Source organism: Pinus tabuliformis, chromosome Q, assembly GCF_031772625.1.
Source record: "Pinus tabuliformis cultivar Carrire ecotype Pingquan chromosome Q, CPIR1, whole genome shotgun sequence".
In the NCBI taxonomy this organism is placed as follows: domain Eukaryota; kingdom Viridiplantae; phylum Streptophyta; class Pinopsida; order Pinales; family Pinaceae; genus Pinus; species Pinus tabuliformis.
The window spans coordinates 258847712-258875650 of record NC_142296.1 but is presented as its reverse complement, the minus strand read 5'-3'; the positions used below and the strand labels follow the sequence as shown (position 1 = coordinate 258875650).

General features: G+C 32.1%; 1 non-coding gene and 1 pseudogene across 1 annotated transcript; one reads left to right on the top strand and one right to left on the bottom strand.

Annotated features, from left to right (window-relative positions):
• Positions 1-208: 208 nt before the first annotated feature.
• LOC149219165 (U6 spliceosomal RNA) lies at positions 209-311 on the top strand. Its single transcript, XR_016249785.1, has one exon. It is a non-coding gene; the product is annotated as a U6 spliceosomal RNA (small nuclear RNA).
• A 16160-nt stretch (positions 312-16471) lies between these two features.
• Positions 16472-24154, bottom strand: LOC149219164 (patatin-like protein 2; annotated as a pseudogene).
• Positions 24155-27939: the final 3785 nt, after the last annotated feature.

The window sequence follows — 27939 nt, the reverse complement described above, 5'->3', positions numbered from 1 at the left end:
GTGTATTTTGTTGCAGGTGGATTTTAGACTAAGTTGATGGAAGAGTAGCCCCCTGTTGATTGTGTTGCATAAACTGATTAATTGGATAATAATGTCATTGTATATGACAATGTTTTTGTTGTAAAGGCTTGTCCCCCTGTTTATGCACTAGGATTTGAGTTTGTGGAATAAATATCTGAGAACACCAACATCCTCATATGAAAGACATGTCTCTTCGGAAACATCTGATAAAATTGGATCGATACAGAGAAGATTAGCATGGCCCCTACACAAGAATGACATGCACAAATCAAGAAATGGTCCAATTTTGTTTTTTAATACTCATATTAAAAAGAGGGATTTATCTAGGAATGGGAAAGTTATTGATTATGTGGTTAAATCATTGCAAAAATGACAAGAAATGTTGAACCATGGACTTTTTTCGACCATTAGGATTGATTTTGGTTGGGCCAACGGATGGTCACAACACCATTTGAATAGGTTTTTATAGAATTCATACCATTGTGTCTCATCAAATGTGTAGTCATACAATGTTACTATTGTTTACTGTTAATTGTTGTTGCTTCCTTAGTTGTGTTTCAAGAGGGGAAATTTGATGATGATGAAAAATTATGTTGTTTCCTTGCTGTCTAGTCATCTGATCGATTAGACATTTCTATCTTATTTTGTTGTTGTAACTACCTTGATAAAATTTCATTTTCTATGTTTGGTCAATGTGATGGTGACAATGTTTAGAGATCTTTATCAGTTTTATTATATAATTCTTTAGCTGAGATTTCCATACTTATAGAAATCCTTGTTATTTGCCTATTTGATGATGTTGCTTCTATTTGAAGCTTCCGTCTTGGTTGTTTATTAGTGCCTATTTTCTCTAAATCATTTATGAGGAAGTTGTCACTGTTTGTCTTTCCTATGCCTCGAAAACTTATTATCCTACAAAAGGTCATCTAAGTTCATTGAGGTTTCTTAGCTCTCATCTTCACAGTTTGTTACTTCCTGATTGGAGTGAGATTCTTTTCTTTCCTTTCATCGGATAATTGTGGGGTCTACAGTTTTAGCTCCATATTTATATGAGAACTAAAATATTTATCTCTTTTGGAGAGGAGTTTTTCCCTATAAATTTTCCCCTTTTCTCCACTTATGAGATTTTTTTCTTGGCTAAATTATCAAGCATCATTATTGGAACCCAATTTTCTTTATATTTACTCCTTATGTTTCACTTAAGGTGGGGGGGGGGGGGGGGGGGGGGGGGGGGGGGGGGGGGGGGGGGGGGGGGGGGGGGGGGGGGGGGGGGGGGGGGGGGGGGGGGGGGGGAGGGAGGGGGGGGGGTGTTAGTGTTGGTATTTTTCAAATTGCACTTTAATAAGAACTAAGTGTTGTGAGTCGAAGCTCACATAGGATTGTTATATATCCAATTATCATAGCTTTATATAGCTGACAATGGGCCTCCTCTATTGTTATAAATGGGAGACTTCTCTATTTATTTTTACAACATTGTGGGTAATACACAACTCTTTCAATTTCGAGTGTTATTGTTACTATATTGTTTGATTTTAGGTGAGTTTATTATCAATACTTATAAAAGTATAAGTATTTTGAGTGTTATTGGGATTATATGGTTTGATTTTGGATCACTTGTGATGGGATTTTAAATTAGATGTGTTCAATACTCAATCAAATTTATGTAAAATAAGTCCCTTTTGCAAGTGTGTCTCTAAACTTCTTAGTCACTTTTTAAGTCATAAGTTTTATAATAAGCATTAGGTTGTAGGTTATTGGCATTAGCCTACAATTATAGCAGCAACTAGTAGGCTTAGAACATGGATCTGGCCCAAGTAATCCCAATGAGTTATTGATTCCTCTAAATCAAGAAAGGAAAAAAAAGAAAAAAGAAAAAGGAATGTCCTACATTGTCTCATAATAATAACATTTGGTTTGATTTACTGATAAAGAATATCTTCCTTGATTCATTTTCCTCATATTTGGATTTAAATTTTTGAATAATGAAGTGCTTAACCCTAACAAGAGCACATTAAAATTGTGGTTTTGTCATTTACTTTTTTATTTTTCCTCCTAAAAACAAACTCTAAACTTAAATATAACTTATTGGTCTTAGGCATTTTCTTTCCTTTGCTATTATCATTATTATTAGGAGTTCTTGGAATAAAATCTAAGCGTCAAATGACTTGACATGATTATTGTCACTAACTCACTAACTCATCCATTTTCAAATCTAGAATTATTTTTGGCTAAGCTAAAACTAAGTATACCACCAGAGAAAGACACAATTACAACATTTATAACCCTATTTCCATTTTTTATCTTCATAGGCCACACTTATTTAAGTTCATTTTTTAGTATTTTCCTAACTCCCTGTTTTCAAATAAATTCGTAACAAAGGTAGCATAAGCCTAAATGGACACTTGAAAACATCATTTATGTCAAACAATTTGATTGACTTCCTCTCCTCTTTGAAATACATGAATCTTCTAAAGAAGTTGCTTCCACACCATTCCTTTTAAAGCCCTCATATTTCCCCATAGCTAGCCAATTTATCAAAGAGAGAAAAAATAATGAGTAATAAAACAAAAACGAATTGAACTTTATTTCCTTGGAAAAAAACACCAAATATCAAATTGTTCTTCTAATTATGTATCAACTTTTCAACTTTTTATAAAGAAACACTCTACTCCATGTTCTCCCATAAATAATTCTACCATAAATATGATGTTATACCATACGTAATATTGTACAACATAAAAAAACACTTCCAAAATGTTTATATTATAAATAATAAACACAAAGATTGTTGTGGTCAAACTCACTTATACATAGCAATGTCCTTTTTTCTTTTCATGATTGTTATTGAGAACATTAATACAAAAATTATTTCACTATCCATTAAATCTACAATTATATGGTCTTAAAACAAAGTGCATTGTTTTATTGAGCTGATTGAGATTTGATATTTGGAAAATAAAATTTAATTAGATTACAATTAAAATATACTTTGCTTTTTGCCAAAGTGAAATTCTTATTTTTATACCATAACTTTAAAAATATAAATATCACAATTCAGTGACAATATTTCCATGCATGTTGCACATAATGCCTCCCTTATACAATATTTCCATACATGTTACACATAATGCCTCACTTGAGTAAAAGTGTGCAATCTCTCCACACATGTTTAGCTTTCATGAATGCACATGCGATATTTCATATGTTACTTCAATCCTTGAATCCCAAGGACTTCACAACAAATACAACTTCGGTTTTGTTGCGCATTTTTTAACATGGAGTATCCATTTATACAGTACTTTAGAAAGTTAGGCTTATAATAAACAACCTCTATATATGTTGTAGTAGTAGTTGTAGAATTTTTTTTGATTAATAAACATATTCCCATTATTTTAGCTAATAAAACAATGCTTCAAAGTAACTCTATAGTATACTATTTACATAAAATCAAAGATATTGGAACATATGTTCCTATTTTAAAAATAAGATGGAGAATGTAAGATTAGATAATAGGTACGATAGATTGAACAATTATGTTACCTTGAAATGGTAACATAATTTAGTTTTTAAATTGTTAATTATTTAATAATTAGTTTTTCAATTGTGATTAAAGATATCTATATAGTTGGCAATGAGAAATGTCTAGTTGATATATCAAAAGGGGTTATCTCTCTATTACTAATTGAATGTATTAGTATATTAACTAGTTTTTTAAATCTTCAAGCTATATATATTCATAGTTTAGAAGTTTAGATTTTAATAAAAAAAAATAGATAAATTCGCAATAATTTTATATAAAGTCTTTAGATATATGAATAAAGGGTGAGCTATTTATTTTACTCCTTTTTTGTCCTATTTTTTATTTTTATTTATATTTAATTTAAATTCTAAATTAAATTTATTTCATTGTTACAATTTCATCCTAAATTATTGTATTTCTTTTGAAATTATAATTACATACAATGTAATACATCTTATGTTTTTTTTTTATATATATTTCTCATACATGGTGTGTAAATCATTCTATATTAAAATTATGTAAATTGTTTACAACTATTTTATAACAAAAAATTGTTAGAAGTTTATTTGATAAAAATTTAAATAATCTTTTTCGCGGGGGCAACTCAATTGGTAATCTGAGATATGTGAAATCGTTGAAACTCAAGAGATCTTAGTTCAAATCCCCCTGTTTGTGACCCAGTTTACAAAAATGAGGACAAGTCGTAGACCCCGATAGTTGTTACATGTCAAGTGGGCTGAGGGTGTCAGGTAGGTTTACTAGTTGTTATGTGTCAGCTGCAGGCTGAGGTTTACTGGTTGTGGGTTGAGGGTGTCAGGTAGGCTGGTTTACTTGTTTAGGTGGCTGAGGTTTACTAGTTATGGGCTGAGGGTGTCAGGTAGGTAGGTTTACTAGTTGTGGGCTGAGGGTGTCAGGTAGGTAGGTTTACTAGTTTAGGTTTACTGGTTGTGGGCTGAGGGTGTCAGGTAGGTAGGTTTACTAGTTGTTATGTGTCAAGTGGGTTATGGGCTGAGGTAGGTTGGTAGTTTTACTAGTTGTTACGTGTCGGGTGGGATGTGGGCTGAGGTTTACTAGTTGTGGGCTGAGGGTGTCAGGTAGGTTTACTAGTTGTTACATGTCAGGTGGGCTGAGGTTTCCTAGTTGTTATGTGTCAGGTGGGATGAGGTTTAGTAGTTGTTAAGTGTCAGGTGGGCTGAGTATTACTAGTTGTTACGTGTCAGGTGGGCTGAGGTTTACTAGTTGTTGCTAGGTAGGTTTACTAGTTTAGGTTTACCAGTTGTTACGTGTCAAGTGGGTTGCGGGCTGAGGTAGGTAGGTAGGTTTACTAGTTGTTACGTGTCAGGTGGGATGTGGGTTGTGGGCTGAGGTTTACTAGTTTTGGGCTGAGGGTGTCAGGTAGGTTTACTCTGGGTTGAGGTTTACTAGTTGTGGGCTAAGAGTGTCAGGTATGTTTACTAGTTGTTATGTGTCAGGTGGGCTGTGGGTTGAGGTTTACTAGTTGTTGCGTGTCAGGTGGGTTGAGGTGTGTCAAGTGGGTTGAGGTTTACTAGTTGTTATGTGTCAGGTGGGCTAAGGTTTAATAGTTGTAGTTGTTACGTGTCAGGTGGGCTAAGGTTTACTAGTTGTTACGTGTTAGATGAACTGAGGTTTACTAGTTGTTAAGTGTCAGGTGGGCTGAGGTTTACTAGTTTTTATGTGGTAGGTGGGCTGGGTCCCAAAAAAAAACACTTAAATAATGTTTTAATTAGTGTATATATTTTCATAGTTAATTATATTGCTATTAGATATTTTTTGGAATTAGATAGTTTATTTATGAAATGTTCCATGTTTTTTGTAGGCATTCCAAAACTAATATATTATCCAATGAAAAAACATATTTTTGCAAATTTTATAATTTCTTTTTCATTAAAAATCATAGTTTTGCAAACTTTTAAGTAAAAGAGTGAAAATTATGAATTTAATTGTTCTTTTAGAAAGAACTACATACCATGGTATAAAATTCTCTTGCATTGAAATTAGTGATAAATAGTTAAACAATAATTATTTATATGTGAATTTAATCAAAAAATAAATCATTCATTTGGTATTACAGAATGTGGAGAAAATATAACTCCTCCCTTTTCAAGTTATCCATTTTTTAAACATTTTTTAAACGAAGGTATCTAAAACAACTTCTTCCATTTGTATCCAAAGATGTTTTTCTTTTGAGAGACAATGTGTTAATTTTCTACTCATAGTAGAAGGTTAACTAATTGGCAAGGGGCTTCGACCAACTAATCTAGCCAACCACTTGGCAAAAGGGCTTCCACCAACTAAGCTACCCAACTGAGCTACAATAAGATGTGGATCTTAACCTTATTTTTTATTATGTTTTAATGAGATTTTCTTTTCTTAATATTTTTTTATAATAAAGATTATGATTTTATTATTATTTAAAGATAATTTTTATATTTTTTATTACCATATTCATGTAATTTGCCCATTTTTTTTATTAATGTGAATTTTATTAATAAAATTTAAAATTTTTAAATAATTTATAAATTTATGCCTATTTATTATTAATAAATTTTAAAATAATCATATTCAAAATTATATAAATATTGTTTTGGAAAAATGGTTTTAATAATAAAAATATAATATAAAATCCAAAAATAATATTAGGAAAAACATTAGGAAAAACAAAACACTTTCTAAATATATATTATGGCAAACAACCAGCCATGGGGAAAATTTGATGGTTGATAAAAGGAGCAGATAATGAACGTGAAGGATGGAATCCCTATAAAGTCATTGATAAGGAAACTTCAATAAAGGATGCGATTTTCTCAGGTTCCATTCTCAAAGAGTATTTTGTCCACATTATGTATGCGATGAACACATGGATCCAATCACGATAATATGCTTTCTATGACAAATATTTAGACAAATAATCTTTCATAGGAGATGAAGGACCATATTAATTAGACAACTCAAATCTCGGAACGGAATTAGTATCTGCAACTAATTTTGAATAATTTAATGATAATTAGTTTCATTAAAGTCTTTGTAAGTGTTACACCAACAAGACGAAGATATAAGTATGAAAAAGGGAAAATAAAAGATATATTTTAAAATGGTTAATAGTTATAACTAAATGATATAACATTGTTAAATATATATTTAAATAATATTATAAAATTAAATTATAATGTATGTGTGAATGTTTATATTTATGTTGATAGATATGTTTATTTTGGAATAAGGTTTTGAAAATTGTTATATAATTATTAATAAGTATTAGATAGAGAAGTTGACTTTCATAAAATATTTTAGAATATTCTTAATACTATATATAAAGCAAATCAAAAATTGAGATTTATTTCCAAAATGGTTATACATTTTTTTTTAAATTAAATTCATTAATGAAAAAAAGTCATATGAACAAGTGTCGTATTAAATGAGTTATGTTTTTTGGGTATGTGACATTTGATAAGTTGTGGCATTGGCCCATGGCATTGTAACAAAGTCTATTTGCAAATTAAGAACCTTCATGATAAAGTAAGAGTGTAAGAGTGGATTTCCATGGTTAACTTACACAATTTTTAAAAATTTATATACGATTAACTTATATATTAATTCTTTTTATCTTTAATAACAGTTATTATTATTTTAAATAAACTATAATTTAGTTAATTTTTATGAATTTTTTTTTTTAACAACTTGAGATGTATGATGAAGCAAGTATTGTGATATTTATTATGGATTCATGTCTATCCGCATTTATCAACGATTTAATCTATATGATTACCCTAGTTATAAGTAATGTCATAAAATCATGTTATAACATAGGAGTGAGTGATCATAATTATAATTAATATTAAAAATAAATATTAAATATTAAATTTGATTTTTTTCCAATCAATTTTTATAACCATTATTTATTTAAATATTTTTTTTAAATAACATTATAGCATTCAAATACAAATTATTTTTATAATATTATTCTACCAAAAATTACTGAAATAAATTTGGATTTATTATAAAGGAAATTACAATCTTTACTTAACTTTAATTATGTGGATATACCACATGTAAACCCACACTCTTTCCTTTGGAAGTGAGCTCATTATGTTAAGCTAACTTCCCTGATACAATTAGATAAATGAGGTAAAATTATTATATACCACATGTAAACACACACCCTTTCCTTTGGAAGTGAGCTTATTATGTTAACCTAACTTTCCTAATACAATTAGATAAATGAGGTAAAATTATTATAATTTTTTATTATTTATTTATTTTGGATGTCCTCATCATATTTGTCTCAACGAGAATTTTCCACTGATATAAATTTTGCCTAGTTTGAACTCCATTATTGCAAATTATGTCCCTTTAAAGTTGTCACTTTTTTTTTGCCATGTGGCAAGCATCATTACCTCACTTTCTTTTTACTCCCCACCATTGCATGTGGTGTACTTTCCTCTTATATTTAAATATATTTCAACCAAGTATGTAAGAGATGTTAAACACATTTTCAATAATGACTTCTCCTTGAATTATAATATCTTAGACAATATTTTAAGTAGAAATAAGCATATTACCCATTGTCCAACATTATCACTTATTTAAGAATCATTATGAGAGAATTGATACATTTTTTGAACTCTTAGAACATGTGGTGTACCTTCCTCTTATATTTAAATATATTTCAGTTGAGTATGGAAGAGATGTTAAATATATTTTCAATAAATACTTCTCCTTGAATTGTAATATCTTAGACAATATTTTAAGTAGAACAACTCCGATTGTTTTTTGAATGAGCATATTATCCATTGTCCAAGGTTATCACTTATTTAAGTATCATTATGAGAGAATTGATACATACTATATTAATTCCTAAACTAGAGAATTAGGGTTTCACATGAAAAATGCTTACTTACCTAAGTGGTAACTCTTCTAGAAAAGATCATATGCTAACCAACAATCAACTAACTTTGAGAATTAGGGTTTCACATGAAGAATGCTTACATTACTGGTAAGTATGATGGGGAAAAACCATATGATTATATTATATCTGAGTTAGAGTTTTATGAAAAATCAATGCTCAAATTTGAGTTGGGTAACAAGTAAACATGGTTTAAATTTTACAAAAATCATTTTGAGCTAGGATAGGATAGAGTGGAAATAAATAGAACTTAAAGTCCCAACCAAATCTTTCTTTTTGGAAAAAAAGGAAACCCATTGGAAACTTATACCTTTAAATAGGTTACATTAGAGAAGAATACCATGGGAAAAACCATTGGTTAAAAATACCACTGGAAAATCTATAGTTTGTCAAAACTGGAAGCTAAAAAAGGTAAACTGACTATTTTAGCTCAATTTTATTTTAATAATTAACCTTATTCATTTATTATTTATTTATTTATTTCTATTTTTAGTTTTAATTTTGTGTAATTTGAGCAAGTCTAAATATTTAACATTACAACATCTCTTCCATATTGGGCTGCCCCTCTCAACTCAATAAAATAAAAGAGCCTAGATCTGTTTGAACTCCATATCTACCAAACTTTAAAAGGGATCAAATCTCCCTGCATTTCCACATGAATATCATGGGTTCTCATAAACCTGGATCTCAAAAACCACTGTGAAGTCAACTCTACCTTAACTACTAAGTAAAAATTAATTAAAAAAAATAATAGGGTAGAATTTTAGTTTTTTAACATAGGAGTATTTTTATTTTGTTTTGAGTTAGTTAAAATGTTTATGTTACATTATAATATTTTTATTTAAATTTATTTTTATCTATTTTGACTAGACACAATTAAAAATAAAATAAATTAAAAAAAATAGAATATAAATAAATAAATTAATATTTAAAATAAAATTGAGGTAAGATGGTCAACTAGAATTTTTGACAGCCCATGATTTTTCCAATGGTATTCTTATATATACAACCTCAAGATTAAAGGAAATATTCTCTATCCTATCCTCTTGAATGAAGTTAGTCTTTCCCCCATTGAAAACATGACTATGTTTGTATAGGAAGAAGCTTTGCAACATGGAAACCAAGAGGTTCTCCAAATTTCTTCTAACTCTAGCTAAAACCCCCACCTCCTTTTCAAGAATGGTTGGCACAAGGATTCTCAATCTTGACTAAGCCACTAGGGGGTAATGGAGGAGGCCATCTTGGAGGATAATATTAAAAATACTATTACTTCCAAATTTAAGGATAAATTGTGGGATGATAAAGAGCTAGAAGGGGAAAGGAAGCTAAGGTACTAAAATGAGCTGATCAACCCCACTCTCCCTAACTAGAATTAGGATTATCTTTCTATCTTGACCAATTTTAACAAGAAAATGAACATTGCAAAGATAATAACTAATTGTCATGAGCTTAGAAGTGAAATTAGGTGTTGGTATATTCCCAAAATACATTGGGATGAAATAATCTATCACTTGTGTGATACTAAGAGGGTTGAATATGAAAAGCAATTTCTGTTAGATTTCCTGGCTCTTACTCACATCCATTCTCATTTCCAAAACATTTTCCACATTACCAACCTTCTCAACTTGATTAGTCAACAAAACTATAATGATTTAGGAATGCTTCTTTCCCTTCTCTTTGATCATAGAAATAAAATATTAAAAAGTCTAAATTAATTTCTTACTTTCTTAATGTGCGATAAACCTTAATGGTCTTAGTGGAATTTAATCATCATTTTCATATATATATATATATATATATATATATATATATATATATAATCAACCTAGATCCATCTTAGATCTATATCAATCCAATGTAGAAAAACTTGATCTATATAAAAAAAATATTTATAAATATGATTATGTAAAAAATTTTAATTAACCACTTAAATTAAAACTTTTAAAAAAATTTCATATATTAAAATGGTTATACATTTATATTGTTATTATTGTATATATAACTAGTCAAAAGCTCATATTTCAGATTACACAGTAGGTTTATCATTACATTTATTAAATTTTCAACTTATCTATTTGATTGTTCATTACATTGTAATATTTTAAATAATGCAAGGATTATATTTTAGTTATGATATTTTTTTTTAAGTATTTGCTGATGCACAGTCTAATTAATTAATTAATTGATATTTTAGGTTAGGTTTTTTTTGTTTTTCTAATTTTTTTAATAAATTTTTTTATTTGATTTTTCTTTACATTATAATATTTTAAATAATGGAAGGATAATATTTTATTTAGAATATTTTTTTAAGTATTTTCCAAGGAATAGTCTAATTAATTGATATTTTAGGTATTATTTTTTTAATTTTTTGAATAAGATTGTCATTTATTGTTAGTTAAAAAGTGTTTTAATTGTATAAGTAAATATTTGTGATTTATCGTGGTTTAAAGAATGTTTTGATTATATTAGAGTACTTGAATAAATTACATAAGTTAAATGTATGATTCTAAAAATTCTCTACGGAATTTCCTTGAAAAGAGCCAAAAACATCCCTTTTAATTAAAGTACAACTACTATATCTACTTACCATCATAGAAAGTTTTAATAATTATATATCTTTTAACTTAATCAAAATTAATCCTTAAATGAGTGTTGGGAAGATAATTATCTTACTTTATAATCCACATACATATCTCAATCCCTATTTTTATTAATAATATTATTAAAAAAAATTGACCATATAACTTTTTATTAATAAAATACTTTTGAGATAAAAATTCAACCAATTAAATTAACCCTTAAACCTACATTAATAATATAAATTAATTATTATTTTATTAAAAATAATAATAAAAACTTACTTATACTTATATTATTAAAAATTACTTCCAAACCTATTTTGAATATAAATACATTTATCACTAAAATATGACAATATTTATCACTAAAATATGACAATATATACTTAAAATATGACAATATTTATCACTAAAATATGACAATATATACTTTTGGTTTGTTTAATACCTTTATCACTGAAATATGAAAATATACCTTTTGGTTTGATTTTAATTACACTAACATGACGTAATAATGATGGTTGAATACATATTTTTATCCAACATTACGTAAAGTATTGCAATTTTCTATTGAAATTAAATATCATGTGTCTAATAGATCCAGCTATTTTATGTTAAAAATAAATGTATATACATTTAATTCACTAGCATATTTGAGTGTAGGTATATACTTTTTCTATTGCATCTAAATATTAGTATAGTGAAAGTATTTTAGTTTGAGTAGTTTCGTAAGAAATTTGTTTTTTTAATTAAGTTCAAGTTTTTAGAGATGTGTTATAATTGACTTATTATGGCATCTACTAAAGAGTTGTATCCACTCTAATATTTGAGTATATGTATATTTAATTTGAGTATATGTATATTTAATTTTTCTTCTATTGCATTAAATATTAGTATAATGAAAGTATTTTAGTTTGAGTGGTTTGGTAAAAAAATTGTTTCTCCAATTAGGTTCAAGTTTCCATAGACATGTTATAATTGGTAGGTTATGGCATTCATGAAATAATTGTATCCACTGTAGTTTTGGGAATCAATCTTTAGAAATTACCAATTCTAGAAATTCTCATTCCAATTAAAAAAAATGTTACTATTAACTTAAAAAATGAAAGCACACATGTTGTAACTATTGTCATTTATGAAATAGTTGTATTTGGTATAAACTTTAAAATTTACAAATTCTCCATAATTTCTCATTCTAAATATAAAATAAAAAGATATTAACACAAAAAAATGAACACACTTATCTTTTTACTTTATTTACTTAATTTCTTGTATTATTCTTCTCTTAATAATTTTCATAATTGTGGATATAGAAAGAAGCTATGATTTTGGGATGTTTATCAATACTTATAACAAGTATTTGGAGTGTTATTGGAAGTATATGATTTGATTTTGGATTACTTGTGTTTGATCTTTAAAATAAATATTTTAAATATTTAATTAATTTGATGTAACATTAGTTTGTTTATTTGAGAATGTTTAATTAGCGATATCTATGTTACGAAGTATCATGTAAATTGTGAGATTTAAAGTTCAAATCCCACTAAAAAATTATGTAACATAACTTATTTTTTTGTTAAGTTATAAGTTTACATATTATACTAATTGTGAAATTCAAAAGTAAAATCCTAAAATTGTTAAGTTATAAGTGAAATTTAAAATTCAAATCCCAAAAAAATGATGTAATATAATTTATTTATTTATTTTATTTTTATAAATAAAATTCAAAGTTCACATCTAAAAAAATGATATAACATCATTTTTTTATTATTAAGTTATAAGTTTTCTACTGAACTTTAACTTGTGCGTTGTTGACATTAATCTAAAAGTTATAGTGCCAATTAATAAACTCAGAACTTGGCCCAACCCAAAGAATGCTAAAAATACAGACATTGATCATTAAAATAATTAAAGAGGAGCTGCATATTCATTTTTCACAAAACAAATGGAAAAAAGAAGCACAATCTCGAAGCATCAGAATAAGCATAATATAGGGTGTCACAGAAAGCATGATCCAACAAACCATTTGCTAGAGTAAAACAACACAAGCCAGTTAGCAAGAAAAATCCCGCCAAACCTGAGCGTCGAAATCAAGGCCAAAAAAGAGGAAAAAAGAGCAATAGGAAGGATGTAGTCAAAACTCGAAAGCTCCCACCCCGCTCACAGAACCATTACCCAAGTGGGCCAGGGGATGCCAAGGACCAATCTCTTGGAAATAAGAGACAATGTTAAGACTGGAGCCCAACACATATTGGGTTTTATTCTCGAAAATGCATTGATTCCGAGATCACCAAATACCCCAAAGTGTATACAACGGAACAACCCTGTAAGCCCTCTGTCTTATGGCCCAAGAAATAAGGAAAACAAGGCTAGAGGAATGATCCATCTAAAATTGACCTTAATTAATTTGGATACTTCCTCGCAAAGGGACAAGTCAAGAAAAGGTGGCCACATTCCTCAAAAACAATCTACGAAGGGAACATCTCCGAGGACCTTGAAATCCCCTCTTCGCTAGATTCTCCCAAGTTAAAATATGATTGTGAAGAGTCAACTGTTGGAATATTAATTCCAACTGCTGTGCAGCAGCAGCGATGCGGGACATAGCCGATGAGTGATCGCCGATATCGCATCAGCGAGCCGCAATAGAGGACTTACAAAAGAGTCGGCGTATCTGCGGTAGAACTGCAGTGAATAGAACAGCATCAACTACTTTACTTATTTGTCCTGATCCGGCGCCCCACATTTATTCCTGATCTTTTAAGCCACCGCTATTACCATCTTTTCACTCTTTAATTATTTTTGAGTTCCAGAAGGAGGAAATATCAGATCCAGCGCCACAGCATTACTTCTCAACAACCATATTAATGAGCAGAACGGCTGAAGCATGGCCGAGAAGGAAAGTACCAGCCTCGAGCCGACACAACATTTATCAGTTATGGGTTTCCACATAACCGACTCAAGAAGCACAACAGAATGTCAGAAAGATCATATTTTATTCATTATGAGCAGCAGAGTACAGCAGAAACTTCATCAGCAAGTTAAAGCGGTGATGACCCTTTCCCGCACTATAAAATGCAGACACAGCAGTGAAGAAAGAACAGAAGCAGAAATAGAAATAGAAATAGAAACAGGGGAAATATATAGAGAGCAGATGAGAGCACGCAGCAGCGTGAAGAAAAATATTTCCAGAACAGTGAAACGCACAACAGTGCAGATTTGAATGTTTTTTGTTTTGAGATTGTTTGCTGTGAGAAACGGTAGAAACATCAGTGCTGAAACAACAGTGCTAAGATAGAGTTGCTGAAACAGAGTGCTGAGACAGAGATGCTGAAACAGCAGTACTGAGACACAGTGCTGAGACAGCAGTGCTGAGAGAGAGAGTTGCTGAGACAAGCAGTGCTGAGACAGTTGTATATGCAGCAGCATAAATGTATTGAAAGTTTTACACACGGTAGTGTAAAATATCAGACAGACACAGCAATGTCAATTTGGACAGATTGAAGTGCCTCTGAAGCAGGCATGTTGGAATTCCTCTGTTAAGAGGTAAATGTTATTTGTGTGGAACATAAGTGTTCCTTGGTGAATCCCTCTGTCAAGAGGAAGGTGCTTTTTAAGCATAGTGTTTGGTGAATCCTTCTATCAAGAGGAAGATGCTTTTCAGCATAGACTGGTAAATCCCTCTGTTAAAGAGGAAGATGCTCTTTAGCATAGATTGGTAAATCCCTCTGTTAAGAGGAAGATGTTTTGTAATAGGAGTTGTGGAAATCCCTCTATGTGAGGAAGACTTATTTTTATCAGTTAGTTTATCGTTCATAAATAGAAGTTTCTTTCTGTGCGTTGCTGTGACACCAAAAGTGGTTGATGTCAAATCACCGTTGCTGTTACACCGTAACTCAAACAATACTTGACGTAAAAAATTTACGTTGCTGCAACACAAGTTACAGCAACTGAAAAAACGGTGTTGCTGCAACACCAGTTACAGCAAAGAGACATAGTATTATTTTGATCAATTTTTGATCCTGAGGCAAAGTAGAGTATTATTTTATGCTCGGTTCTTGTGCTTTTGAATTATCAGAAATCCCGAAAACAGAGTATTACTCTCTGTTCATATTTTTTTTTGTTGTTTCGGAATTTATCAGAAAATTCCCAACAGTGGAAACAGAGGATTTTCCACTGTATTTTGTTTGGAATAACCAGAAATTCCCGACATCAACGAGGTGAAGCATTTGAGTGTAAGTGGCACATCCCACTTTCACATGAGGGTTGTCCAATATGCAAAATGGCTTGGTTGATTGTTCAAAGATATGTGAGAATAGACTTCCTTTGTAGAGATGTTACTTGTAGCTACGTGACCACCCCCACACTAGCCTAAGGCTATCTTGATTTTGAGATAAGGAGATACCAACTTCACAAAGAAGGTTTTTGTATTGTTCCCATTCGAGCTCAAATTCCTCTCGGTGGCCAATCTCCCGGAGTGTGGCCATATAGATGGAGAGAAGGGTGAGGGTCTGCCAGCATTGAGACTGGTGAGGGTATTGAAACCCAGCATGTTGAGTGAATGAATAATGTTTGCCGGAAGGGTATGATTGCTATGCAATCCCTTATTGCATCCAAATTTATAAGACCAGCCAGCATAAATTGCTACATAACCCTAGTTTAGCGACCATCAAACTGCACCAGATTTGGGATGCTTTGTGATTAGAGGGGGCCAGTGGAGATCCAATCCTCTAATAAGTTACTGATTCCTATGAGTAAATCCAAACAAAATAAAAATAATATATATATATATATATATATATGAAATGATAAATAATAATTAAATTGTTTTTTAAGTGATGATTTTTTCATAATTTATTAAAATAAATATTGTTATATTATATTACAACAAAAATAATAATAATAATAAATTAAATAACTAAATAATAATAATAATAATATCATTAATTAAAAAATAATAATCAAATCCATAAATATTAAACATAACGTGAATATTAAACATAAACACTAATTGGAAAAACATCTTTGCTAGAGTGGAGAAGCCCTAACATGGTTATAAAACAGATGGGTACATGAAGTAATACATCAATTAGAAATTTCAATTTGAGGTATTTATACAAGATTTCAATTTTTATTTTCATACAAATTTTTTTGGTTTATATAATGTACCAGTGTATATGTTAAAAAAATGTGTTTTTACAAAAACTCTTTCAATTTTTTTTAAAAACTAAGCAGTAAGAAAAATGTAAAATAAATCTACATAGTTTTAATAAGATCTACCCATACTTCAAAACTTCAAAATGGAATCAAGTTAATTAAGATAAGATAGGTGTCAATGAAATGTGGAGCATGAGCCGTGTACAAAATCACAAATCAAAATATGAAGAGAAGTATAATACTGTTATGGGAGGGGATAGTACCATCGGTATTTCAATTTGAAGTATCGAAATCGACCATACAAGATTTAACATGCCGAAGGCGTGCAATTGGTTCAGATGCAGACCCTATTTCTAGTGGAATTAAAGTTGTGGAAGGCGATTTGTAGCGCGATAATCGTAGCTTCCTTTCTTCGGAGAGCGCCTTTGCGAATCTGCGGAATCATCTCAATTATATCAACATGATCCCAACCAACCAATTTATATATATATTTTGATTACTGTCATAAACATTTCAATTGCTATTCATCGTTCTAAATGTTCTCTCCATGGAATTAAATGAAACCGATGTGTTTACCTAGTCAATGTTCTCTCCATGGAATTAAATGAAACCGATGTGTTTACCTAGTCAATGCATCCCCGTTAGTGCCTTCGCCTGTAACTTTCTCAAAGACACCTATCTCTATATTCAGTCTTGAAACAGGAGCGCCCAGAAGATTTTTTCCTATCTTCACCAGCTCTTCTAGATTCTTCTTTGTTGAGAGATCTGTTGAGCTTGTATCTCCTGGCAATTCAACCTGATCCCAATCATACAATTTGTTAGACCTTTCTAATATGGAGGGTTTGCTAATAGAAGTGAATTATATAAGGTTCCAATCTCTAAACAACCATACGACGAAATTATTTAACCTGGAAGAAGGAAAGGACCAGCATTCTTAAATAGTTCTTCTCCGACTTAAAGGCTTGGAACACGATCGATGCGTGAACGTCCACCATATCTACACTTGCTTGCTGAAACATGTCAATTATGGGCACTTTACCCTCATTGGATAACCATTTAAGCAGGTTCCATTTTGCAGCGTCAATGGCGTTGTAACTAGCCATTTTCTGTCCGGTTCCAAGAGAAAGCACCAGAAATTTGCTACTATCCTGTTTAAAACACATATCCTGATCTGTTCAGTTACTTCTTTCAAAGGAAAATTATAGTGAATGTTTGGCCGCATGAATCTGAATTGTAAACAAAATAGGTTTATATCTCACGAGAGCTTTCGACGTTGGCACTAAGAAATCTGGACAGCCTATCAAAGCTTGCTGAGTCACTTGATTTATTGCAAGTAACGTCTGCAACACACATGTTATAAAACCCCAAATCACACAACCTCTTCGGAAAATTCAAAATCTTGTTTCAAATCATAATTAGTAATTACATCATTCAGAGATGGAGAATATATATATATACACTGGATTGTTTACTGCAACTCCCCCATCTATGAGGTTAAAGCTTTTGGTATTGTCCGAGGAATCTTTTGTTTGGAAGAAATGAGCAGGAAGATATGTTGGAGCCGCTGAGGTTCCAATGCAGACATCGGCCAAAAGTGCATCTTCTAACTTGTTATGATTGGCCTGGAAAGGAGATTTACCATATATCACTGAAACTGGTGTTGCTCTCTGATTCAAAGTCAGATTACTTTTATCACAGAGATCATAGAAGCATTACCTTAAATGTGGTGAAAATTGCAGGTTGTTGTATTTTGATGTCGTATGCAGTAATCACAACGTTTGTTAGGGTTTGGTGTAATCGTATATCCCCCAAATAGGACCTTAAAGTTTTGTGCAGTTATTTCCCAGAATATTTGGGGCCGCTCAGATACTTTGTTGGAATATTAATTCCAACTGCAGCAGAAATCAGCGTGGATGCGGACGTGGACAGCGACGGCAGCCAGTTCAGCCAGCACGCAGCAACAAAACCGCTTCAGCAAACCACCTGACAGATTTCTGACCGCCTTTTGGTGTGAGGTTGTTTCCGGACAGTCGAGTCCGATCCAGTGAAATTTCTCCACACGTCCAACACTTTTTGCAAAACCACCTGCCATATGGGGACGTAAAGTTCGGTAACAAGGGGCCTTCTGATATTCATTCCAGCCGTCCGATGGGGTTCTTCGTTCTCCGCCGTCCATCGTTTAAACATGCACTCGAAGCTACATTAAATACTTGCGTGGAGTAAAGTTGAAGTTTGGTTGACCCGGTAAAGAAATTCAATGCTTTAATTGTGTCCGTAGAAGTATTGGTAAGAGTCTTTAGTTTTAATGTTTTTTTTATAAGTCGGAGGTATGGGCATATGCTCTTACGTATTATATTTCTTTTGTATGGCATACATATTATATATGTTAAGTTTTTGTTGCGTTGACCATTAAGAAACGAAGCAGCAGCGAAAACCAAGGTTTTTGCACAGCAGTGCAAGCTAAGAAAAACAAGGGGGAGCGCATAAGTTTAAGGGATGTAATATTTTACATTTCGCACATGGGATGAAATCAGAGCAGGCGGCAGCAAAAGAAAACAACGTTATTGCACAGCAGTGCATAAAGATAGAACAGAGGGAAGCACATATGTTTTGGTAGAAAGTTTTTATATGCGTTGTTTTTTTTATGAAGCAGGGAGTATATAAATTGCACAACAGTGCGAGGAGTGTGAGCACATAATGTTTTTTATTATTACTGCATATGTAAAAATTTGTTTTATAGCAGTACGAGTAAAATAGTTTTCAGACCAATATATGTAAAGGGTTTTACAGCAGTAAAAGAAAAAGAGATTTTTACACACTAGCAGTGTAAAATCTCAGGAAGAGACAGAGTTTTCTTTTTGTTGGTTAAAATGTATTTTTGGTAAATCCCTCTGAGTGAAAGAGGAAGAAATATGTATCAAGCATTTTCATTTTAATGAATACAAATCTTTTTATGGTGGTGTAATACTCTATTCTCAAACAATTTTTTTAAAGCCTCCCTGTGCAAAGGATCCAGTGGAGAGAAGGAAACAGAGCATTGCCTCTGTATGTGTTCAGTTTGTTTGTTTTTGGGATTTTACCAGAAAAATCCCCAACAGTGGTATCAGAGCAGGTTTAGGCTCTTTAAAGGTGATAAAGAAGCTGAAGAAAGGAGTTCTTTTGCTGCAACAACTTCTCCAGCAGAGTAAAGTCTCAGGCAAAAGAACCTAGGTATTCCTCAAAGATTTTTTTTTTGTGTAGCTGTTGGAAACAGTTAGTGTTTTTAAAAACAAAGTCAGGTATTTTAAACATAGTTAAGAATGACAAGGTCAAAGAAAAAAGTCTCCAAACCTTCTAAGGTTGTGTCTCCCTCTACTACTAAAATAGCAAACAGTCCATTTGAAAGCATTCTAGTTGAGGCTCCAAGGTTTAATGGGAACTTTGATATATGGGAAATAAAAATGAGGACTTTCTTACAATCTGAAGGGATTGAAATTTGGGAATCAGTGATTGATGATAGCAAGATGGACATAGAATCCAAGGAGTACAATGCAAAAGCAGCAAAGACTATCTTGGATGGACTGTCTGATTCTGTAAAGAAGAATCTAGGAAAATATTCATCAGCAAAGGAGATATGGGACAGACTTCATGACCTTCATGCAAAGGGAGCACTGACCATGACCAACAGTCAAGAAGGAAATTATGAACTCATTATAGAAGCTGAAAGTGAGAAGATTGACCTCATCAAATTTCAAGTAAAAGAAAATGATGAAGAGCTCGCCAAGCTTAAGAAGGAACTTGATCAAAGCAAAAGGAAGCATCATGAAGAAGTCATATCAATGATAAATCAGTTGAATAAAGCAAAGAAGCAAGAAGACATCTTGTCAAGTCAACTTGAACAAAGGCACAAGAGAGTGAACAAACTTGTAGAAGAGATTGGACAATACAAGGTAGAGGTATCCTCCCTTAAGTTTGAACTACAAGAAGCTAGGAAGCAGGCACAAGAAGCTGAGAAGAGAATGGAGAGCAGTCAAGCAGAAATCTCCAAAATGAAGACAGATATCATCTCTCTTAAAATAGTAGCAGGTGAAGCTACTCGTAGCAAGGAAGAAACTGAGAAACAACTTACAAAGAAGAATAATGAGTGTGAAAGATTGGAAGAAGAGATTGTTCTCCTCAGGAAAAAGGTTGAAGGGATGAACAAAATCATGAAGAGCTCTCAAGCCTTGGATGACATGCTCAGCTATCACAGATCTCCATCTAATAAATCGGGACTAGGGTATGTAGGTGAACCCTCAAACAAGAATGAAAATGCTTTAAGCAAAGGAGATGCGAAGAAGCCAGAAGAAATTATGATGCTCCTAGTTCCAGCAAACACGAGGAGAAAGATCAAGGCTACAATAGAAGAAATCCTACTCCAAGCAGAAAACCAGCTCCAAGAAGAAATGTAGCTGATGTCAAAGAGGTAAGAGGCAATGGTTATCTTCAAAGGATCTCAAGGCAGAAAGGCTTCAGAAGTACATCAAGGAAACCTCCATCTCCAAGGTACCAAAGTTCATTTTTTAGTTATTGTTATTCTTGTTCAAACTTTGGTCATATGGCAAAACATTGTAGAGCATTTCATAGAGATAGATGTTGTAGTCTCCGACAATCTCCAAGAAACAATTTTACAAGAAGAAATCATGAAATCTTATTCATGAACAATGTAGAATGTTTCAAGTGTCATAACATTGGGCATATGGCACATGATTGTAACTTAACATGGGCTCCTATGCAAGCTAGACCCATGCAAAAGAAGAAAGTTACACAAGTATGGAGAAGGAAGGAAATACAGTCTGAAAGTCCCTTGAGCTCTCAAGCTGATCTAAGTTTCTTTTGAGAAAACTTTGCTGAAAGAAAACAATGCATACATTAAGGGGGAGCCTGTAATTCTTGATCATTATCGCTGAAGCTATTGGTGAATGGGTTCTTATGAAATCCTTGCTGAATTATATTCTTATAAGGGAGAGATATGAAATTAAATCTGCCATAAGAGCAGAGAAGAAAAGTCTGCAGGGCATGGAGATTGCGTGGAGGATGTATTGCAGCGCAGCAGAGCGCAAATGAAATCTTTTTGTTAATCCCTCTGAAATGTAATACGCAACGGTGTTGAAAAATGTAATGTTTTTGCTTTGTTTTTTATCACATATGCAATGCAATATTCACAGAAGTGCGGAGAAGAAAAAGGGGCAGCGTTGAAATGTGAAGTGCAACAGCGCAGTGAAAAGAAAATGTTTTTACGCACAACAGTGCGAATGTAAGTGCAGTGAAGTTTTTTGGTTATTGTCCTTTTTGAAAACAAAAGGAAGAAAAACATGCAGCAGTGTGCAGAAGTGAAATTTTTTTGTGGTAATGAGAAGAGGGCAAAACGCAGCAGAGCGTAAATGCCCAGTGTTTGAGAATGCAATGAAATTTTTCACACAGCAGTGAAAAGGGTAATGTAAGTCTTGTTTTTGTTGTTGGAGAATATGTAGTAAAAACACACAGCAATGTGAATATGAAAAATGCAGCAGCATGAAGTTTTTTTTGTTGAAGAAACGAAATGTAATGGGCAGCAGCACATGTAAAAGAAATTTTTCTTTACAGCAGTAAATGTAAGTGCAGTGAGTGTGTTGTTCATTGAACTGAAATGCAATATATGCAACAGCAGTGAATGTAAGAAATATTTACACACAACAGTGTAAATTTGTAAGCTGGGACAGAGTAATTGTTCTAGAAGAGACAGAATATTTTGTTTTTATGATTATTTGCACATGGGATGAATGATACAATGTGCGGCAGCAGAAGAACGGGAGGAGATGCACAGCAGTGCATAGAATATATGTGTTGATTTATGTAATAAAAAAAATGGTGAAACGCAGCAGCGTAGATAAAATCCAAGCTTTTTTTTGGTATTGTATTTGAAGCAAAGTATATAACGCACAGCAGTGCGAGAAGAGAGGAAGTGAAGTTCTTGGTGAATCCCTCTGTCAAGAGGAAGATGCTTGTTAGCATAAACTGGTGAATCCCTCTGTCAAGAGGAAGGTGCTCTTCAGCACAGTCTCAGGTGAATCCCTCTGTTAAGAGGAAGACTCTTTTGATTGGTTGTGGAACTGCATCTGAAGCAGTTGGTGAATCCCTCTATGTGAGGAAGATGTTATTTTACAGCATTTGAAATTAAGGGGGAGTGTTGGAATATTAATTCCAACTGCAGCAGAAATCAGCGTGGATGCGGACGTGGACAGCGACGACAGCCATTCAGTTGCCGACTCAGCCAGCACGCAGCAACAAAACCGCTTCAGCAAACCACCTGACAGATTTCGGACCGCCTTTTGGTGTGAGGTTGTTTTTGGACAGTCGAGTCCGATCCAGTGAAATTTCTCCACGCGTCCAGCACTTTTTGCAAAACCACCTGCCATATCGGGACGTAAAGTTCGGTAACAAGGGGCCTTCCGATATTCATTCCAGCCATCTGATGGGGTTCTTCGTTCTCCGCCGTCCATCGTTTAAACATGCACTCGAAGCTGCATTAAATACTTGCGTGGAGTAAAGTTGAAGTTTGGTTGACCGCCGGTAAAGAAATTCAATGCTTTAATTGTGTCCGTAGAAGTATTGGTAAGAGTCTTTAGTTTTAATGTTTTTTTATAAGTCGGAGGTATGGGCATATGCTCTTACGTATTATATTTTTTTTGTATGGCATACATATTATATATGTTAAGTTTTTGTTGCGTTGACCATTGAGAAACGAAGCAGCAGCGAAAACCAAGGTTTTTGCACAGCAGTGCAAGCTAAGAAAAACAAGGGGGAGCGCATAAGTTTAAGGGATGTAATATTTTACATTTCGCACATGGGATGAAATCAGAGCAGGCGGCAGCAAAAGAAAACAAGGTTATTGCACAACAATGCATAAAGACAGAACAGAGGGAAGCGCATATGTTTTGGTAGAAAGTTTTTATATGCGTTGTTTTTCTTATGAAGCAGGGAGTATATACATTGCACAGCAGTGCGAGGAGTGTGAGCACATAATGTTTTTTATTATTACTGCATATGTAAAAATTTGTTTTACAGCAGTATGAGTAAAATAGTTTTCACACCAGTATATGTACAGGGTTTTACAGCAGTAAAAGAAAAAGAGATTTTTACACACCAGCAGTGTAAAATCTCAGGAAGAGACAGAGTTTTCTTTTTGTTGGTTAAAATGTATTTTTGGTAAATCCCTCTGAGTGAAAGAGGAAGAAATATGTATCAAGCATTTTCATTTTAATGAATACAAATCTTTTTATGGTGGTGTAATACTCTGTTCTCAGACAATTTTTTTAAAGCCTCCCTGTGGAAAGGATCCCGTGGAGAGAAGGAAACAGAGCATTGCCACTGTGTGCGTTCAGTTTGTTTGTTTTTGGGATTTTACCAGAAAAATCCCCAACATACTTTAATGCCGATTGCAAGAAACCTCTGCAATAATTCATTTTCTATTGATTCGATATTGATGTTGCTGGTAACAGAAAAAAGAGAAGAAACATAAAGAACTTAAATTTGCCGATGGTTTGTTAAAAAAAATAAGACAAATTCTTTCAATGACGATGTTGCTGGAAAAATACGAGGAGAATTATCCAAATAAAACTTGGTAATATCCTTCGCAGCAAACAATGGACGATTCTTGTAATTTGGCGCGGTTAACATCGCAGTGACTAATCCTCCCGTGCTCTTTTCTGCAATTACGTCGAAATAATGAGCTATACTCGCGCCTGGGCCTTCCAATTCCTGTTACAGAACTTATATTTCAATTTTGGCACACAGGAATTATATTTAATAGTAGATTAAAATCATTGCCTGGAGCTTTTCTTCCAAGAATTGAAGGATAGCGGCTGGGATAATCCCACGAACCCCTCCTCCATCAATACTGAGAATAGTAATCATATTACCATCGGTTGGTCGCGGACTGCTATAAGTAATAGCCATGGTCTATACTCAGATTAAGCCTTCAGCCCCAAATTAATTTTGACTCCTTAAATTTAGAAAACAATGGATATACTGATAATCGATTGAATCTATGAATTAGAAGGCCATTAATTAATGCTATAGTTCAAGCGAGAGGAACCGTATTTATAAATATAATTGTCTGCAATTTCAGTAGACGATTTAGGAATATGCCTGGAAGTTGAAGTTGGGCATTTGTCTTTATCTGTGTGACGGCCATGATAGCTTGATCGATTCCGGCAATCCGCGTCGAAAAAAAAAACACTGGCCAGTTAAGCTGGCTAGCTTAACTGTTTGAATAAAGCATATATTGTAATTTCGTGTATAGCTTTCCAATAAACAAATAAAGGCATACTCTAATGAATAAATGAAATGGTTTTTCAAAATATTATTAATTTTAATTCTAGAGTGATTTTTTTTTCTAAATTTATTTATGTATTTAAAAATGTATTTTAGATATTTTTGTTAAATTTATTTATGTATTTAGAAATATATTTTAAACATTTTTGCCAAATTTATTTATGCATTTAAGAATGTATTTTAAACAATTAAAAATTTGTTAGTCAATTTTTTTTTTCTTCAATCCAAACAAAACCAATAGTCTTATATTAAATAAAAGATGTTTTATATAAGCATCATTGTCATGTTTATATGTCAAGTCATATCACATAAATCCTTTAACAAGACATATTTGTGTGTATGAAATGAAATCACATTTTTTCATAGGACATATTTATATGTGTATATGAAATGACACTTTGATTAAAACAACACATTATTTATAGTTGTCTTTTTCAACTTTCAAAATCTATCTTTTCAACTATATCCAACATATTGATGGCTTAGTGTGTCTTGTTCAAAAATTCCCTAGGACTCCTATATTAGAAAATGAAGGCTTGCTCAAGAGCTTGTTTATTTCATTACCAAACACCATTATTTATACATGCATGAGCAGGATAATCAATAGTGATCTCTGCCTACTGAAATTAATTTCTTAGCATCCCCTGCCGACTATCATCTACCGCCGAGTGGGGAATAGTGATTGGCACTGTCGTGATTAATATTCTGACGCTTCCCCTTAATCACAATAATTTTCCTACTAGTCTAAGTCTCAACTAGGCTTACAACATAGTTTGGATTTTCTACAGTACACAACTTACTTCTACAAATTTCAAATTTAGTTTCCAAGAGGCTTGGTGAATATGTGAGCCATATTTTCATTTGTATTACAATATGATAAGCCAATTTCTTTTGATTGCATTTTTTTCTCTTACAAAATGATGTTATGTGTCTATATGCTTTGTCCTTGCATGATATATCGGATTGTTTGTCAATTTGATAATGCTTTGATTGCCACATTTGGTTACTGTAGGTGCCTTTTGTGTTTCTCTAACATATTCAAGTATCCTTCTAAGCCATATTGCTTCACAGGTAGCACTGCTTAATGCTTTATCCTTAGCTTTAGTGGATGACAAGGAAACAATTTGTTGTTTCTTGCTGCTCCATGATATTGGTCATGGACCTATATTGAACACTTATACAATAGTAGATTTCCTTTCATATGGATTTCCATCCGAGTCAAAATCCTACCAACTCAACGTCAAATTCATTACTATAAATAATACCAAAATTAGCTGTTCCTTTCAGATATCGAAGGACTTTCTTTGTTGCTTTCCAGTGGCTTTCAGAAGGCTTAGTCATGGACTTTCTTTGTTGCTTTCTAGTGGCTTTCAGAAGGCTTAGCCATGGACTGACTAAGTATGTTGACATAATATTCTATATCTAGCCTAGTAGTGGTGACATAGTTCACACTTCCCACCATTTGACAATAGAAGGTTCCATTCACCTCTTTGGTTCCATTATCACTGTACAATTTGAGATTTTGTTCCAAAGGAGTAGATATCGTATTATATTCAATCATATTGAGCATTTTAAGATTTTCCTTTGTATATTTTCTTTGTGTGATTAATGGATTTCCAAGTTCCCTCCAAACTTCATGACCTGAACAATAATGCAGTTCACCAAGGTCCTTCATCTCAAATACTCATGAAAACTAAATTTTAATTTCTTCAATCAACTTTGACGCATTTCTTGTTATGATAAGATCATTAACATATACAAATATCAAAGCTACATCCCCATCTTCATCTTACTTGATTTATAAGTTAAGATCATTTTTCTTCTCATAAAAGAAAGAATCAATTTCCACATACCAAGATCTTGGTGCTTGTTTCAAACCATATAAAACTTTCTTTAACATGCAAACAAGATTCTCTTGTCCCTTTCTTACAAACCCTTCAGGTTGAACCAAATAAACTTCTTATTTTCACTCACCATTCAAAAATGTAGATTTGACATCTAACTGATGCATTTTCCAATTATGTTTTGTAGCTAATGCAATCATGCTTCTAATTGTATTCAACTTAGCTATAGGTGTAAAAGTATCTTCATAATCAATTCCCTCTTTTTATAAATATCCTTTTTGCAACCAATCTAACTTTATACTTACAATACTTCCAGCGACATCAAACTTAGATTTATACAACCATTTATATTCTAATAAAACTTTATTTTTAGGCCATACTATTAAAATAAAGACTTACTCAAAAATTTATTTATTTCATTACCAAATACCATTATTTATACATGCACATAATCAAGTGATCTCTCCACTGAAAGTCATTTTTTACGAACTCCTCCGGACTATTCTCTACTACCCACTCAGTTCGTAATTAACACCCTAATTTATACTAACGAAATCTTTTTAGTGATCGCTCATAATACATCTCAAAAAATACCATTAAACATAGTCAATTTAACTCTTCGAATAAAATATATTTGAATTTCTAAGTTTATTAATCATAACTTCTAATATTAGTTTTCGTTCTGATAAAAAAAAACTTCTAATGTTAGTTTTGTTTTCTTAGTTTAATTGGAAATTTCATAAATATTTCAAAATTTAATGAATAACAACCTAGTAAATTGAAATTAATCAGTTTAGGTAAGTTGTAATTACTTTATTTGATATTCCAGTTAGATAAGTACAATGCATTGTATCGGGATAGCAGTGAGTTCAATTATTATTAATTTCGAGGAATCGGGGACGTCAGCATTAACGCCGTGAACGGCCATCCTGCAAATTCGAGAACCCCTGCCTCGGGTTTGTTTTAAGAAAATTGACGTAATGGAAGAGTCCAAACGGTTAACGCAAAAGGGTGCCGTGGCCAAAGAATCACTAATTAAAATATTTGCAATTTGCTGATTTCTGTGTAGTCATCTGTAGGTTCATATGTGCGGTTGGTGTCCATTAAGGCAGTTTAGTGATGTTCGGTAATCACAAAATATCTAATAATATAGTTTAGAAAGGTCTACTTTATTTTTATTGAAATTTTATATTATTATTATTATTATTATTTAATTTTAGAATTAAGATTAAGTTAGATATTAAATTGATGTATGTAATTTTTTTTATTTTTATTTTTATTTTTTTACTTTGTAAGAGATAAAGCACTTATCTCTGTGCAGTTATTTAATTGTTAAATAAACAAAAACATAATTTCAAGTAAAATTGTAATTTTTTTATTCTTTCTCAAAAATAATTTTTTTTTTTTTTAAATCTTTCCTAATCACTAACCACTCAACCTCAAACTCAAAATTTTGAAAATATCAATTAAATTTTGACTAAAATTAACTGAAAAAAATACCTCTTAAAAACTATTTTGTTTATTAATTAAAATAAACATTTAGAACAATTCTCTGGCCATATC